The sequence below is a fragment of the Choloepus didactylus genome, chromosome 20 (genome assembly GCF_015220235.1).
Source record: "Choloepus didactylus isolate mChoDid1 chromosome 20, mChoDid1.pri, whole genome shotgun sequence".
In the NCBI taxonomy this organism is placed as follows: domain Eukaryota; kingdom Metazoa; phylum Chordata; class Mammalia; order Pilosa; family Megalonychidae; genus Choloepus; species Choloepus didactylus.
This window is the reverse complement of record NC_051326.1, coordinates 12,723,063-12,740,371: the sequence shown is the minus strand read 5'-3', so window position 1 is coordinate 12,740,371 and position 17,309 is coordinate 12,723,063. Positions and strand designations below refer to the sequence as shown.

At 35.2% G+C, this 17,309-nt stretch overlaps 1 protein-coding gene across 2 annotated transcripts in view; it reads right to left on the bottom strand.

Moving 5' to 3' along the window:
- NCOA1 (nuclear receptor coactivator 1) overlaps window positions 1-17,309 on the bottom strand; it is a 296,364-nt gene that overhangs the window by 213,023 nt on the left and 66,032 nt on the right. For both annotated transcript variants that reach the window (XM_037813217.1, XM_037813216.1), the window contains exon 2: window positions 5,847-5,982. The gene's annotated coding sequence lies outside the window, so the exon portion shown is untranslated. The remainder of the gene's footprint in view (window positions 1-5,846; window positions 5,983-17,309) is intronic.

Below are 17,309 nucleotides of genomic sequence, written 5' to 3'. Positions count from 1 at the left end.
AGTTGTCTCAGGCCCAGGACGTCTTAAAGAAACTAAGCTATATTCTCCCCTCCCCATTTTAAAAGGTAATTAAAGAATATAGAACAATTTTTAAACAAAATTATGAAGCAGTTGTCTCTTAAGCCAAAACAGCATATTTACTGGATTTATGTTATTTGCTAAAGAGTATAATAAGCGCTTTACCTCATTTTATCTCTTGCGATCTATGCAAGGTGAGGTAGGACATAATTAAATATCATGTATGGAGCTTGTTGGGAGGAGTAAATAATTTTATCTAAGAGTCATAAAGAAATTCTGCAAGTAGGACCAATAACATCAATAAGAAATTAAAAGTAAAATGAGCCATGAATAGGCTGCTTACAAATCAGGAGGTAAAGAAAATAAAAAAAATTGAAAAACAAAACAAACAAAAACAATAGTAGAAGCTGTCATAATAGATTTTATTTTTTGGTTTGTAGCTACACACTAAGTTAATTCTTAGTCTCTTAATGAGTAAAGGAGTAAACTCAACTGGACTCTGGAATCCCTATTAAGACAACTTCCAAAATCAAAATTACAAATGAAAACTGGCCTTTAGAAGTTGAACAACCTGGCCAGCACCGTAAGATAAACAAAAGAAACAAAAACTATAAGGATTAGAGGGATTAAAAAAAAGTTGTAAGGAGAGATACAACAATTAAAGAAGCACAGACTCTAGGGCTAGAATGCCTAGATTCAAAAAGCCAGGTAACTCCTTGGCAAGTTACATAAATTCTCTGTGACAATTTCATTATTGATACAAGAGAGATGTCAATACTGTCCACTTCACTGGAATTCTCTGAGGATCAATGAGTTAATGTCTATAGAGTGCTTAGAACAGAGCCTATTAAATAGTAAGCATTATAGTAAAACCATCCTTTGCAGATAATATGATTTTCTATGTAGAACATCCAACAGACACAGCATTTTAAAAATAAGAAATCAGCAGGTTGCTAAATACATACAATTTAATTGTATTCTTATAAGCCAACAAAGAGAAAATGTAATTTTTTGACATTGTTCTTAGGAAATTTTCCAAAGAGCTTAGAGAATATCAAAAACACCCCCAACAATAGAGTCCCTTGGCTTAAACAATGATTAACTCATGGCCAATCTTAATTCATCCCAAACCACAACCTTCCCTCTACTCCTGAAAATAATGAAGCTGCTCGCAGACATATCATGGCATCCATAAATATTTCAATATGCATCTCTAAAAGATAAGGACTCTTTTTTTAATTTAACTAAAATACTACTACCACACCGAGAAATTAACAACAATTCCTTAATATCAAATAACTATCAGTGGTCAAAGTTCCCTGCTTCTTTCATAAATGTTTGTTTATTAAAATCTGGATCCAAATAAAGTCCAAATATTGCTATTAATCTAAGGATTTCCCCTCCATTTCTCTCTTTTTTCCTTTCCTTTTCAATTTATTTGTTGAAGAAAGCAAGTCCTGTGCCCTAAGGAGTTTCCCATAGCCTCGATTTTGAGACTGCATCTCCCAGGCAGCATTTATCTCTGCCTCCCTTGTTTCCTGTAAACTAGTCATTACTAGAGGCTTCAGGATTCAGGTTCAAGTTCAATTTTTTGGCAAAGTTACTTCACAGGTAGTGCTGTGAGCCTCCATTAAGGGAAACCTAACGTTCAGCTGCATGTTTTTCTGTAATGTTAGCAGCCACTGTTGATCTTTGCTTAGGTCCAAGAATTCACTAGAAAATGATGATATTCTACTCTGTTACTCCTTATTTATTTATTAACTGGAATTCTTGGGAGAAAAGAAACTCCCCCTTCTCAACTATTTGGGTTCCCTGAAGTACAGTTTGTATTGGAAAGGGAGGATTAAAGCTTGGTAGCTTCCCTTTATTTCACAATTTTTATGGTTCCTTATCATATTCCATAGAAAACTAACGAGACGTTTAAAGTATCTTTACAAACTCACAATTTAGACATGTTTGATGTGTTTCAATGTTATTTACTGTAGTTATTCTTACTGATGCTCAAACTGTTTCATCTTTTGCCAATAGGAACATGTTCAAGTAAACACATGAGTGATTCTGACACAATCCTATTAGTATCTGATGACTTCCTTGCAAGATGTTCAAGGCCCCAGGCCTGGAATCAGCTTGAGCCGTATGCCAAGTTCTATATTCAGCTGGTTACTTTCTTATTCTTTATTTCTACTAAATTTAAAAATCCTAACTCTTAATTATAAGTCAGCTCTGTCATATACTTCTGGATATTAAGATTGAACATGGACCTAAAAATCACAGCGAGACCTCTCACTGAAATCTACTTATAACATCTTACTGAATGCCAAAACAAGTGTATCCCACTCAGACTGGAAGGTTAAATGCTTCAACCTGAGAGGTCAGAGCAAAAAGATTCCTAATCTCTGTGCTTGCATTTTGGTTCCAGTAATTATTTCCTCATTTTCTATTCCAAAATTAGGATGTGATTTTTAAATACACAAAATAAAAATGTACTACTCTTTTCTTTGATAAATGAATGGAATCATCAAGTGTGGGAAATGGTCAAACTCCTAGAGATTGAATTATTTTGTACCATAATTCAGACTTTTACAAAATCTTCATGCCTCATCCTTAACCTTAAAACTCGAATTTATAAGTTCAGACTATTCAAAATACCAATGTTCCTAAGTTATATCCCTGAGCAAGCCAATCAAAATGACAGAAAGGGCATTAACAGTGGTAAAGAAATATTTCTTTATCTCATTTCACTAAAATCAAACAAATAAACATGCAATCCCTTTCCCCCTACACAGCTAGCATACATCACTGTGGAAAAGCAGAATCCTATAAATAACCTTTGTTTTTTTTTTTTTTTACAAAACTCTGAAAAGACATGGTTTTAGTGGCCAAAAATTATTTGCATTCACAATTTACACTATTTCCTGCAATGCTAAATCACAATGAAGAATCACATTACTGAATGCCAATACTTTAGTCTGAATATAGTAGGATGTGAAAGGTGCAACCTCTTTTACTCACAGAGCAAGTACACCTTGTCCTCCAGCTCAAGATGGTGCTTTGTTCAAAAAGGAACCAGTGCAACTTTTCAAGCCTACAATGGCTTTAAAAACAACCAAACAACAACAGAAATAAAAAACCTCTTGTCCTGTAGTGTGGATTTTTAGGTGATAAACAGGTTAACACACCTATATCAAGTGCTAGCACATTCTCTGCAAATCAGTGCTTTCATCCAACTGAAAAGCAAAATATCTGCTAGCATGTGCACATGATAGGAATTGCTTTTGCAGATGGCATGCCTTTGATAAGGGATTTTTGCCAAAAGCTCACTTTACTTTCTCTCCAAGCATAATATTTGTCATTAACTTTGAAACTGGTTTTACCAGCTTCTCAGTAGTAGTGCAAGTTGACCTGTTTTTTGCTATGAGAAGGAGAACAGTGAATGATGCTTCTCTAGTGTGGTCTTCTCTCTCTTTAGCAACAGCATTCATTAATTTCACACTGGAAAGCATTATTTCACATCATTTCATACACTTATTTCATTTATTCATCACAAGTCTAAAATTCAAATATTACAGAAAAGGACAGAAAAGACTAACTCAATCCCCCAAGGTAGCACAGAAAGCAGAAGAGCCAAAGGTTGTGCTCTTTCCATCATGCTATAGAGGAAACTATAGCAAGTCATCAGAGAATGCACATTCTCTTAATATACTTTGCTAAAATTTGTTTTGAAATGTTTTCTTAACTCCAAACAAAATATTTTTAAAGGTACCATTTTAACTTAATGCAAACTGTAATCCAAGACATAAAATCTTACAAATGTTCTAGGGCATAACTCAAGTACTAATTTTGTGCTTTAATTCCCCTCAAACAATAAAATCTTACAATTTCAAAATCTATACTTCTCAAAAAAAAATAAAAAAACAACTAGAAAAAAAATTACAAGAAAATATTGTCAAATATAAAATTCTGAGCAAATATAAAACTCTGACCACAGGATGGTGCAACTTTCAATTTTCTTCATTTTCAAAAGAGAAAAGAACAAATTTTAATAGGGGATATCACTCTGTGAAAGCTTGCAAGAGTGGAAAGATGTAAGCAATTGATGAATCAGAAATTCCTAATTTAAGGATTTAAGTAATCTAAGGTAAGATGTAAGAAACTGATGAATTAGAAATTCCTAATTTAAGGATTTAAGTAATCTAATTTAGTTTATGTGTCACTGTTACAAGTAGAAGCACAGTTAACAAAGCACAATTAATCAGCAAATTCAACTGATCAGAGCTCCCTATTCCCTAATCTTTACTTTTTTAAGCTTTCAATATAGAACTTAATTATATTACGTAAGAAAAGATTCTAAACTATCATTTTGTAACTGTGCTCATTTTATGATTGCTTTAAATTGTTCCAGTTGAGTGTATTTAGTCTTCCTAGTCCCACAGTAAACATTTTCAGGGAAATATGTCTTCAACTTCATTTATAACTCTTTCTATATATCTAAAACTATTCTTGCCAAAGCTTGGGCTTTTACCCAACATTGTTACGTGAAAGTAAGAATGAAAGACATATCTAATAACATAAGCAAAATGGTTTTGATAAGACAAATTATATATTGAATCATCACCATTTAATTAAAAATGACACCAAAAAAACTTTAAAAAGTACAATATATCTTCTAGCTGCCAGAGAAGTTCTAAAAATTCTCATCAGAGCAACCTAATTCTTTTTCAACAGCTACTTCATTTGAAGTAACTTTCCTTTGGCACAAAATGCCTCAAACACACCATCCCCTTTTAGGTGATAATCCGTTTAACTGAGGCAGTCTTAGAATTTTCCAATAACATGAATTTTTATTATTTTGGAATGGATTGCCTTACATAGCCTTCTTCCAGACATAGTGAAATTAAGAACCCTAGCAAAAAGAGAAAAAATTGTTCTCAGATTTTTACCACCTCTATATTCTAGCAAGATATTAATTTACAAATCTCTATAACACATACAGAGAAATCAACCAACTTTGACCTATTCTATAAAGTATCTTGAAAACTTCCTATTTGGAAAAAAAAATAATTAAAATAAAAAACATTTTGTTTTTAAATAAGTACTTAGCTAATTCTGCCATGTTTAGAATTTATGTGCATTATAGAAAATCAGAGAGAACTATTTTTGTTTTCTGCTGATATTACATTTCCTTCTTGTTTTCAATTGTCTTACATAGTCTTTAAGGTAGGGATCCACCCCATGGTTTTGCAGTGTCACTTGATTCTTTAATTACATATCTCACTTTTCTGGCCAAGTAAAACTAATTTATCAGATCCCCAAAATCCTACAAGGACAGTCTATGGGGAGTGGAAGTGCAAAAAACAAACAAACAAACAAACAAACAAAAAAGCCTTAAAAATGAAGTTTAGGAGAAAAGGTTTTCAAACCAAACTGAAGGGCAATCACTAAGCTCTCCTGTATTATGTTGGAGCCTCCAGGGCTAAATTCATTTGTTCATCTCAGAGAGTTATAACATAAATAATTATTAAATTGACATTTTTTATTCAAGTTCTTCTAATACTGATAGTTTACTGAGTCTTAAACTGCATTCAATATATTTCTTATACTTGACATGTTTTCCTAATTACAAGGAATATTTCTATTTAAAATCTGGATCTTTTCTCAGCTTTTTGGTGGCGGAGAAAAAATAGGGTGGGTGATGAGGTTGAACTCTACTCTAAAAGCCAACCATTTGTAGGAAAACTTATAAACTTATGAAGCCCATGTAGATAGAAATCAATACTATAAAATAATAGCCAAGGAGTCAAATTAAAGTAAAACCGTGGCTCAAATACCTTAGAATAAGTAGAAATTCTAAATGTTGGTGCCTTCATTTGGAAGCAAAGATTCCTACTGCATGATCTTGCCTGATGGTCCTTGATTTTATCACTGGAGTCAGTTCCAGTTACATTTCCATTAGTATGAATATATCTAGGGTAAGAGAAAGAAGACACATTTAGTACATTGAAAACATTACAAATTTTAGGTATTATGACACATCATTGTTTCCCTGTAGGCATAGAAAAGTTCTGGATGTTTTAGTTCAAGAAATGCCAATTCCCATTCCTATAAGTTAAAAAGGGGAGAGAGGAGTGTTAAATTTTTCTTCATTAACCATAGGTAAAACAGATACACACATCGAGTTGGCAAAAGGTAATTAGTTACTGGCTTTGAAGAGGTTCAGATCCCAAAGGAGGTCCCCAACAAATAGGGATTTGCATTAGTACCTGTTTAGTAAAGAATTTGGCCTCCAAAGAGAGATCTGGCCTTTGTCCCAGCTCCTGAGAATAAGCCTGGAATGCACTAAGTGATAGGAGTGTCTTTGTTATTCATGGTGGCCTATACCTAGTAGGTTATGACTCAGGGTGGGGCTGGCCACACCTGTGGATGGGGGCTGCCCATGTGAGAAAGACCAACCCTGTGATTAGAGGGTTGAGGTTCTGAGCCAGGTAATATCAGCCTGACTCCAGGAAGAGGAGGGGCTGGGGCTGGAGATCAAGTCCAACCATGTGGGTATTGATTCATTCAGTCATGCCTCCCCAGTGAAATCCCAATAGAAACTCTGGACACTGGAGCTTAGGTGAGCTTCCCTGGTTGGTAATCATCCATGTGCAAGGAAGCTGATATGTCCTGACTCCATGAGGAGAGGACTTGGGAAGAGTCACATTTGAGACCCTCCCAGACCTCGCCCTGTGCTTCTCTTTTGGCTCCTTCTTATTCGTATCCTTTTTTTGCTATAATAAAACTGTAAGTATAGTGCTCTCCTGAGTTCTGTGATTTGTTCTAGTAAATTATCAAAACTGAGAGGCTAATGGAAACCCCTGAAATTTGTAGCCAGGTGAACAGAAATAAGGATGGCTCTGGTGTCAGAAGTAAGGACAATCTTGGTGGACTGTGCCTTTAACATGTAAAGTCTGCACTAACCTTGGGTAGTTAATGTCAGAATTGCACTACAGTACCCTGAGGGGGTAAGTAAGGGGTCCGGGAACCACAGGCTCATTCATCACAGCTACCGATGTCATCACAGTAGCAGTGGTTTCAGTATTCAGTTTTAGGTAAAGGAACAGTAGGAGGAAATGGGATCCTCAGCAGAGGATAACCCTATGATGAGGAAGCTCCCCCTGTTATAGCTACCATTCATTCCTGGATCACTGGCAGTGGGATATTACAAACCGGATTTTACCAAACTACTGGTAGTGTTTAATCCCAGTCTACTCCAAAGCTAACTCCAGGCTCCAGAAACAATCATTATACCAAGGTCTGTTCAGGAATCTTGTGCTAGTTAATTACAACTGTGGCGCTTACCCCTGGAAGACTCTGGAAGCCCTCTCACAGAGTAAAGCAATTCACTTGTACATCTTCAACCTCATTACCAAACATTCCTTTCAACTGCTGGCCTTAAATCTGGCTCTCAAAAAGAACCCTCTAGATCAAACGCTAAGGCAGTGGGAATTAACCTTCTCCACAGTAACATTTCCAGACCCTAACTCATTGGCCTTTAATACAGTTTTATTTTTAGGTGGCCAGATTTGGCCATGATTGCCTGTGCTGTTTCTTTAATTATTTCTCTGCTAAGAAATTTATTCCCCCTTTAGTGACAGCAGATATATACTCTGATTTTCACTTTCTTCCCAACTAATGTTTTGAATACTTCATTCCATATGATGTACAGAATGAGAGTTGGCTTTAAACTGAACTGTGTTCCCAATTATCAACAAGTTTTCCTAAACAACGTTAAGTAAGTCTTACCATCTCTTGACTTACAAAGTTTCTTCTTAAATATTTCATTTGTTTGCCAATAATATTGATTTCTGGGCTATAATCTATTTAAATACAGTAATTATTGTTTCCTTGTACGTTTTAATTTGTGATAAGAATACTCATTGGTATCCTCATCTCCTTATTGTTCCTGACAATAAATACATTTTATCAGTTTCCAAGGATATTCCTGGTTACTCTGAGTAAGAAACAGTGGCCCATCCCCTTGGAAGTACTGTGTATTTCCGTTGTAGTTGTTGCCTACACACGTGTTCCTTTCTGTTTTCGGAGATCATCCACACTTTCACTAGGTCTATAAGCAAAACCTTTCTTGTTGTTCTAGGAAGCCACCCTTTTGATAGATTTCATCTGCAACCAGATTAATAAAATCTTGCCCTTTGTAATTTTCCACACTTTGTATTGACCTTATCATTATATTGAGTAAAATCTGGTTTGTATAAAATTAAGATATTACATACATGATTTCTATTTCATAGGCCAATATTTTTTATCAGCTCTGAAATACTTTTTACATCTCTTAAAACTGTTATGTTTATTATTTTTAATTTAATTTTTTGAGTACATACATACTACATTCACATGGTACAAAAAATTGAAGTAAAAAGGAACATAGATTTGAGAAGCATCATTCATACCTCATCCATAAGAGGTCCATTTTGCCCTTGCTTACGAAAGCTCACCCCTTCTATTAGTTTCTGAATATCCTTCCAGTGACTCTTTATGCAAATACATGTAAACGCAAATATCGTTTCATTCCTCCTGCCTCCTTACACAAAATGTTCACTGTTGTGCCCCCTTCTTTTTTTTCACTTGGTATATCCTAGAGATTTTTCCATGTTAGGATATGAAGAGTTTCTTTTTTGTTTCCTAAAACTCCGTAATATTTTGTTTTGTGATTATATCCTAGTTTGTATAACCAATACCCTATTTTAAAGAAATTAGGTCCTATGAAATTTAAACCTTATTTCTGAAAGTAACTTCATTCAAAAACTGCAGCTGTACAAACCAAATACCACAGGAACTTATGCGGTGTAATTTCACAAATTTTCATTCTATTAATAAATAAAAGTTTATAACTTTATCTTTTATCTCAAGTTTACACTATGACCCTATCTAAAATCTACCAACCATCACAGTCACAAACTCTGAAAGTAGAAAAACAGTTCCCAGGGTGAGAGGCCTCAAAATCCAAGCTGCCTACCTCACTAAGGGTTTCCATCACCCTGCAAAAATGAAATATAATTTTACAAGAGACTCCAGTCAAGAAATGTTCCATTCTGCTTGGTGGAATCGGGAAAGGCTTCTGGAAGGAAGTGGTCCCTTGGATACAATCCTGAATGATGAATTGTTCAAGAGGCAGATGAAGGAAAGGGAGCACATTAATGAGGACCCAGCATAAACAAAAATTTAAAGTACACCTTCTCAAGCAATCTTAAGTAGTTCCACTTTCGCTTTGAATGTAGAAAGCCACAAAAGAATGCCATTCCCACCCTACTGAGAAAAGGCCAGGTCTAGAAAATCAAAGCTTCCCTTGGGTCAAAGAGAGAGTGCAGGTCAATAAGGCAGCCAAATAAACTCATGTCCAAAGAGTGACAGGCCTTCCAAGAAGGAGTATACACAAACTGTTTCACCTTTGGCAAGCCATAGAAAAAGTGACCACCAAATACAAGTATTAAGACAAAATCAGCAAAAATTTAAAAAAAATTTTTAAAAGCCAAGTTTGGTCTTTGAACTAGTTGGAAACCCCAGACACAAGCGGAGTTTGCACTCACTTGCAAGCTCTTTTCCACATGCCTTGACTGGGTGCTCACAGGAGAGATTAGAGGTGGGGCAGGGAACCCCCGAGAGCCCTGCACATTGGGGCAAAGGTCTATGGGGTGATTAGGACAGGCCTGAAAATGTGTCTGGCTCCCCAGCCTGTTTCCTAACACAGAGCAAAAGCCCCAAGTCACTAGTAGAAGACAGAAAAACATCTTGCCCCACAGTCCAGGCAAAAATCCACTGATTCAGGGGAGCACAGAAGCAAAATGCCTCTCCCTCTGGGGAAGGGTTAGAAAACACTCACAACCCCAGGACACAGGCAAAGATACACTGTTGCCGGGAGAAGGGAGAAAGCAAAAACTCTGCCACTGTGGGCATGGGCGGCAGGAAAACAATGTGGGCAGAGGTTCCTGCACCAATTCCAAGGAGAGATCTACCCCCACCAGGGACAGTCAGGATGCCCCTGCCCAAGCCTGACCTATACATGGCAGAGTTTGGCTGCCACATGAAGAATGCTGAGAAAGCCCCACCACCAATGCCCAGGAACAAGAGAATTCCACACTGCCCCCACCACCAGCCTAGCACCGAGTAACAAGCAGCCACAGTCTATTACCAGAGGAAGAACAAGAATATGAAAAGAAATCCTTCTGTTGGCAGATATGCAAGGGCTGCTAAAAGATGACGGTGGTACAAGAACACAATCCTTTAGTGCCACACAGCACATTCTAAACACAAGGGTCAGCAGCCAACTGCTGAAAAAAAGTGAAGTCTATGGTGCACTGAAGGCAAGGATGGCAACCCACCCAGCTCAGCGCTCATTAGTGAGTGAAATCCCAGCACCAACAGCCCAAGAAAGGGGAGAAGAAGAGGAAAACCTCAGTCTCCCCTGTGCTTCTGCACACAATGAACATTAAACAAAAAAATTGTGAGACATCCAGAAAGCAAGAAAAAACAACTCTTTGTCAAGCAACAAAGAAAACAGAATCAGAATCAGGATTCAGCTGTTGAAACTGTCTACATGGATTTTAAAATACCTATGAATAGTACGTTAAAAGATCTATTAGAAAAGATGGACAACATGCATGAACAAGTGGAGAATTTTAGCAGAAAAATGTAAAATTTTAAAAAGAGAAAAACAGGGAAGTTAAAAACAAAACATGGTATAAGAGATGAAGAATTCCTTCAATGGGATCAACAGCAGACTGACACAACTGAGGCAAGAATCAGTGAACTTGAAAACAATTCAATAGAAATAATCCAAAAATAAACTAAAGGTAAAATGGAGGAGGTGGGGAAATACACATCAGGCATCTCAGAGCTATGGGACCATAAAAAAAGGCCTAACATCCATATAACTGCAGTCCCAGAAGAAGAAAACAAAAATAATAGATACAGAAAATATGTGAACAGATACTAGCCAAGATTTTTCAAAATGAATCCAAGATAATAAACCAGAGCTCAAAAAATTCCACAGAATCCCAAGCATGATAAATACCAACACACACACATGCACACCTGTATACAAACAAGATAAAAAAATAAGATAAAAATCTCAAAGGCAGACTTAGAAAAAAGAAAAATCACACAAACAACAAAGATTAAAATTACCGAAAACTTCTCATCAGTTAATTATACAAGCCAGAAGAGAATACAGTGTATAAACTTTTAAGGTACTGAAAAATATGTATATAGAATTCCATAACCAGCAAAATTATTTTTCAAAAGTGAAAGCAAAAATAAAGGCTTCTCTGAAAAATAAAACCTAAGAAAATGCCTGCAGACAAAAGAATATTAAAGGAAGTTCTTCAGGCAGGAGTATAACGTGAAAATTTGGATCTACAAAAAGAAATGAAACGAGATAGAATTACCATAAGACCTGGTAATTCAATTTTCAAAAGAATTGAAAAGAGGGACTCAAACAGATATTCGTACACCAATGTTCATAGCAGCATTATTCACAATAATTAAAAGGTAGTCAAATGTCCATCAACAGATGAATGGATAAACAAAGTGGTATATAAATACAACGGAATATTATTCAGCCATAAAAAGGAAAGAAGTTCTATTACATGCTATAACATGGATGAATCTTGAAGATAGCAGGTTGAGTGAAATAAGCAGACACAAAAGGACAAGTACTGTATGATCTCACATGCAATTACTAGAATGTGCAAATTAATACCGACAGAAAGTAGATTTATAGGTTACCAGGGCTAACAATAGGAATGGGAAGTTAATGCTTAATAGGTACAGAGTTTCTCTTCGGGGTGATGAAAAACTTTTGGTAATGGTGATGACTGCACAGTATTGTGAACATTGAATTGTACAGATATAAGTGGTTAAAATGGGAAATTTTCTGTTGGATACATATTACCACAATACTGTAAAAAAAAAAAAAAGAAAAGAAAAGAAATTAAGAGCATCAGAAATGGTAAAAGAGAAGGTAAATACAAAACATAAGTTTTTCTCATTTTTATACACCGTAGAAGATAATTCACCACCTAAAGAAAAGAAAAATGTCCTGGAAGTTCATAATGAATACAGAAGTAAAATGCATGACAACACAGCATAAAGATGGGAGGTAGGTTATTATATGACACATGAATGGTATAACATAATTTAAAAGGAAGAATGTGATTAAAGATATATCTTCTAAACCTAGAGCAGAGGTTCTCAAACAAGGAAGATTTTGTCCACCCAGGGAAGTGGACAAAAAGTCTGGAGACATTTTGGTTTCTACCATGGTGGGGGGGGGGGCAATTTATTACTTGGGGGATAGAGGCCAGAGAAGCTGCTAAAAATACTACAAAACACAATCCAGGGGATAACCCCCACCCCCAATTGCAACCAAAAAATTATCTGTCCCAAAAGATCCATAGTGCTAGGGTTGAGAAACTTGATCTAGGGCAATTATTAAAAATAAAAAAAAAATTTAAAAAAAAAGGTAGACATATAACTAATAAGCAAAGATTGGAGATAAAAGTGAATCATGAAAGATAATTTATTCAACATAAGCTGGAAAGGGGGAAAAATAAACAACAAAAACAGATACAAAATAGAAAGCAACTAGCAAGATATGATGGTGGATTTAAACCCAAACTTACCAATGATTATATTAAACAGAAATAATCTAAATGACCCAATTAGCAAGCAGAGATTATCAGAGCAGATAAAAAAAGCAAGATCCAATTATACACTCTCCACAAGACATCCACTTTAAATACAAACACAGATTTACTTATTTTAAAAACAAAGGATGTAAAAGAAAGAAAACATAGAATGGCTATATTAATACTAGACAAAGCAGACCTCAGAACAAGTAATATTATCAGGGATAAAGAGGAACATCACGTAATGATAAAAAGCAATTCATTAAAAAGACATAGTAATCCTAAATGTATTTTCACTTAACAAAAGAGCTTCAAAATAAACTAAATTAATAGAACAGTATGGAAAAATAGACAAATCCACAATTATAGTTGTAGACATCAATACTCCTTGGTCATGAATCAACAGAACAAGGATAGAAAATCACTAAACTATAGAAGACCTGAAAACACTATCAACTGACTTGACTAATTGGACTTTTACAAAACATTCTAAACAATGAGCGCGACATTTTTTTTTTTCAAAAGCATATGGAACATACATCAAGATAGACCACATTCTGGGCCGTAAAACAAACTTCAGGATATTTAAAAGAATAATAATCAAACAATGTATTTTTTCTCATCAAAACAATTAAATTAGAATCAATATCTCAACAATAGATAAAAAAAAAAATTACCAAAGAGTTGGAAATAAAAGAACACACTTCTAAATACCTCCTGGGTCACAGAGTAAGAGGAATTGGGGGAAAAAATTGAATTGAATCAGTACTGAAACAGAACATACCAAAACTCATGGGAAGCAACTAAAGCAGGGCTTTGGGTGAAACAATAACATTAAATGTTTATATTAGAAAACAAGAAAGATCTCAAATCAATAACCTAAACCTCCACCTTAAGAAAGTAGAAACTGAAGCGTAAATTAAACAGAAAACAATTAGAAAGAAGACATGAAATTGAAAACAGAAAACAATACAGATAACATATCAAACCAAAACCTAGTTCTTCGAAAAGTTCATTAAAACTGAATAAACTTCCAGCCAGACTGATCAAGGAAAAAAGACAACCAACCACAAACCACTTACATCAGGAATGAAAAGGGGGTATCACTAGATACCTTATAGATATTAAAAGGGTAATAAGGAAATATTATGAACTTTATGGTTATTGTTAATTGTTAAATAACGTACACGGGCCCAAAATGTGGCTCATGCTAAGCCCCATGTCAGCAAACTAAAATTTTACTTGGTTCCTGTTTCTTGTAGGCTAGACTTCCCCAGAAATCGAAACCTAAGGCCAACCAATCAGAGGCCACCAGCTCCAGGTTAGCTTGCATGCCCCAGCCCCGCTGGTTTGGTGTTGGCCGACTAAGGATAACTATCTTGAAGCAGCCAACAGAGTCACTTATACCACTAACTTCCTTGTTGGTGATGAAAACCTATCACATAAACCCTGCCCCTTCTACCACTCTGAGGAGCTCCTCTATTTCCTGGGTGGGTTGCTGCCTGATTCATGAATCACTCAGTAAAACTGTGAGATCCTAAATTTCACATTGTTAAAAAAATTTTTTTTTCACTATAAATTCCACAACTTAGATAAAATAGACCAGTTCCTTAAAGGATACAAACTATCAAGTTCACTCAAAAAGAGTAGAAGACATGAAAAGCTACTGATACATTAAGGAAATTTCATTCATAATTCCATGTTCCACGAACTTCAATCCAAATTTCCATGACAAATATCTTCACTGGTGAATTCTACCAAACATTTAAGGCCAAATCATACCAATATTACACAAATTCTTTCAAAAATAAGTGAGGACAAACATTCGGACTGGCGGTTTGATGTGCTGAGCCCTTGATTGTGGGACTTGCCCTTATGAAGCTCGTTACTGCAAAGCAGAGGCTAAACTTGCATATAATTGTGCCTAAGAGTCTCCCCGAGTACCTCTTTGTTGCTCAGATGTGGCCTTCTCTCTCTCTAACTGAGCCATCTCGGCAGGTGAACTCACTGCCCTCCCCACTACGTGGGATCCAACTTCCAGGGGTGTAAATCTCCCTGCAACGCAGGCCCCCGGGGATGATGGACCCGGCATCGTGGGATTGAGAATATCTTCTTGACCAAAAAGGGGATGCAAGATGAGAAGAAACAGTTTCAGTGACTTAGAGATTTCAGGTGGAGTCGAGAGGTCACTCTGGTGGACATTCTTATGCACTATATGGATAGCACCTCTTAGGTTTTGATGTATTAGAATAGCTAGAAGTAAATACCTGAAACTACCAAACTCCAACCCAGCAGTCTGGACTCCTGAAGATGATTATATAATAATGTAGATTACAAGGGGTGACAGTGTGACTGTGAAAACCTTGTGGATCACACTCCCTTTATCTAGTGTATGGATGGATGAGTAGAAAAATGGGGATAAAAACTAAATGACAAATAGGGTGGGATGGGGGAGATGATTTGGGTGTTCTTTTTTCACTTTCATTTTTTATTCTTATTCTGCTTCTTTCTGATGTAAGGAAAATGTTCAGAAATAGATTGTGGTGATGAACGCATAACTATATGATCGTACTGTGAACAGCTGATTGTATACCATGGATGACTGTATAGTATGTGAATATATTTCAATAAAACTGAACTTAAAAAAAAAAAAAAGTGAGGAAAAAATACTACCTGACTTATTCTATGAGGCCAACATTAACTCAACCCAACTATTAGACCAAAAAATCAAAGAAAAGAAAGAAAAGTAAAGTACAGACAATATCCTTTCACAAACATAGACACAAAATATCTTCAATGTTAGAAAATAAATCCGGCAATATATAAAAAAGAACATACATCATACCCAAAAGCAATTATTCCAATAATGCAATGTTGATGCAACATATGAAAAGATTCATCTATATATTGTACCGTATCAACAGACTAAAAGAAAAGAAAAGAAAAAAAAAGACCTTCTTAATAGATGCAAAAAAAAGCATTTGAAAAAAATCAACAGGCATTCATGATTCCAAACTCGCTGAAAACTAGGAATAGTAGGGAACTCCCTCAACCTGAATGACAGGATCTATAAAAATCTACTGCTAACTTCATACATAACCATGAAAGCCTGAATTTTTTCCCTCTAAGATCAGGAACAAAGCAAGAATGTCTGCTCTCACCACTCCTATTTGACATTTTACTGTATTACTAGTACAATAATGCAAGAAAAATACATCAAAACACAGAGATTGAAAAAAAAAAAGTCTTATTTGCAAATAACATGATTATCTATACAGAAAATCCCAAAGAATCTACTACTAAAAAAGGTAAGTAAAGCCAATAAGTGCATTTAGAAAGATATGGGATACAAGGTCAGCCTACAAAATTCAATTTTATTTCTATATGGTAATGATGAATAACTAGAAATAAATTAAAAAAAACAGTAGCATTTACATTAGCATCAAAAAAAGAGAGATACTTAGAAATAAATATAACAAAATGAGTGCAAGATTTATGTGCTCAAAAACACAAAGGACTGAGCAAGAAATCAAAGACCTCAATAAATGGAGGTTTTCATAGAGCAGAACAATCAATATTGTAAAGATGTCAATTATCCCCAAATTAATCTGTAGTTTTAATGGAACCCCAATTAAAATCCTAGCAGACTTTTGGTAAAACTGGCAAACTGTTTCTAAAATTCATATGGAAACGCAAAGAACCTAGACTGCCAAAACTATTCTGAAAAAGAACAAATCTGGAAGATGTACACTACTTGATTTCAAGACTTTCAATAAAGCCATAGTAATCAAGACAGTGTAGTTCTGGCCTAAGGATAAAAACTCACTAATATGAAATAATTAGAAGAATCATATTCATAAGAGTCAGAAAACACAATGCAGGTCATCAGGGGCCAGGGCTGGGGTAGGAAGTGGGGAGGTTAATGCTTAATTGGTATAGATTTTCTGTTTGTGATGATGAGGAATTTTAGTAATGGATGGCAGTGATGGTGGCACAACATTGTGAATATAATTAACACTACTGAATTATATATTTGAATGTGGTTAAAAGGGAAAATTTTAGGTTGTATACATGTTACTAGAATAAAAATAAAAAAAAAAAACAACCCTTAGGACATACAGCACAATGAATCCTAAGGTAAACTATGAACTACAGTTAATAATACAATTATAACAATATTATTTTATCAATTGTAACAAAAGCATCAAACTAATGCAAAGTGTTAATAATAGGAAAAACTGTAGGGGGGAGGAGGATATGGGGACTCTGTATTTTTTGCATGACTTTTCTGTAAATCTACAATTCTCTAATTTAAAAAATTGTTTTAAAAAAATCAATGGAACATAATAAAAAGACAGTAAATAGATCCACACATTTACAGTCTATTAATTTTCAACAAAGGTGCCAGGGAAATTCAATGGAAAAAGAACTGTCTGTGCAACAAATATACCGAAACAATTGGTAATTCATATGTCCAAAAAATGAACCTCAATCCATACCTCAGACATTATACAAAAGTTAACTCAAAATAGTCTTGATAGACACTGAAAAAGTATTTGACAAAACTCAACATCCCGTTTTGATAAAAACACTTCAAAAGGTAGGAAT